We start from the raw sequence: 1,536 nt of genomic DNA, 5'->3' as shown, positions 1-1,536 counted from the left end.
AACCTCCCCACACTTAAAATGAAGCATCGTCCCCGATGCTCAATCAAGCCGGGTGTGAAGGAGTGTCATCACTGGTAGGGATGGTAGTTGGGGTCTCTGTGGTGGTGGTGGGCTGAGAGTCTGGCTGCTGTAGAGAAGGGACGGACTGGATCGGGATCTCCGGGTCTGCAGCCTCAAGCTGATGTGGGACCTCCTGGTGTGGTGCAGGCTGTTATGCACCTGCCTGCTGATGAGTCTCCGCCTGGGGGTGAGGCTCCTCCTCGTGCTCATCCTCCTCCTCCTCTGATGGCTCTGATGGTGTGTCGGGCTCGGAGGGGATGTCGGCGCCCTGTCTGATCATCAGCTTCAGATGCGAATAACGTCGCCTGCTGCGACGCTCCAGTCTCTCATACCGGCGCCTGTTACGGTGCTCCATCTGATCGAGCTAGCGGAATAGGCGGTGCACGAGGCGGTATACCGGCTCAGAGGCGGGTGGAGGTGTAGTGGTGGCAGCAGGTGTAGAAGTGGATGAAGAGGGTCCAGCAGACGGAGGGGCTGTCTCATCAGTAGCAGTGAAAGGTGGTGGTCTGTAGCCCAAAGCAAGGAAGTTCCTGCTGTGAGGAATGATCTTCCTGCAGTCCGCCGCTGGTGGTCTCTCATCGGCTCTCGACGGCCTAGCTGTGTAACCAGGTAAGGAAAGGGGAGGGTGCCTCGGACGTGGACCCTGGCCATATAAAGTCGGATAAAACGTGGCAAGTACAGGTCCTTACCCTCCAGCACACACCATAGGAGGATGATCATGGCAGCCGGGATCTCTGTCTTATGAGTACTTGGCATCACAAAGTTGCTCAAGATCTGATGCCAAAGCCGAGCCTCATCATTTAAGTACACTCTCTTGATCCCGCGAGGCATAGTGGTGTCCTGACCCATCTCCCAAGGAACAGCAGGGTCGAGAGCTATCCGGGCCTTTACAGCATCCCAATCAAACCTCATCTGGCCCATGTCCTCCTCAGCCTTTGCATAACCATCAGGCTGGTCGGATTTGGCTGGGAGCCGGAGAATGTCCTCTATGGCCTCCTCAGTGACCAGAATTTGCTTTCCTCTCAGGTTTACTGCATCTAGGGTAGTAAGGTAGTAGTTGCAATAGAATTCCCGTACCCAAGATGCATTGACCTCTGTAAGTGCTCTTGCCAGAAAGAACCAGCCTCTCTGCTTGATTTGCTCAGTGGTGTATTGCTGGAGGGCTTCTGGAATCCGCAGAGTTCTCTCCAGGTATAGATTCCTAGAGTTTGCAAATACCGGGTACTTCAGCTCACAGTACCGGTTTGCAAATTTTATAGGATCAGTCGAAGGGAGCAGCTGGTCAGCTTTTTCCTGCGGTGTGAAGTTCTTCTCCCACCAGGAGGAATCGTGCATGAGGTCAATAATGGACTGTGAGGAATCGCCTCGCTTGCGCTTTCCAGTAGCCTTGCCTTTCCCTTTTCTCTGTGAGACAGACATCCTGAAAAACAGAAAACCAGGGAATGGATAAAATAGGGAAGCAAAAGACAATATAAA

The sequence above is a fragment of the Arachis duranensis genome, chromosome 9, assembly GCF_000817695.3.
Source record: "Arachis duranensis cultivar V14167 chromosome 9, aradu.V14167.gnm2.J7QH, whole genome shotgun sequence".
NCBI classification, from domain to species: domain Eukaryota; kingdom Viridiplantae; phylum Streptophyta; class Magnoliopsida; order Fabales; family Fabaceae; genus Arachis; species Arachis duranensis.
This window is presented reverse-complemented; position numbering follows the sequence as displayed.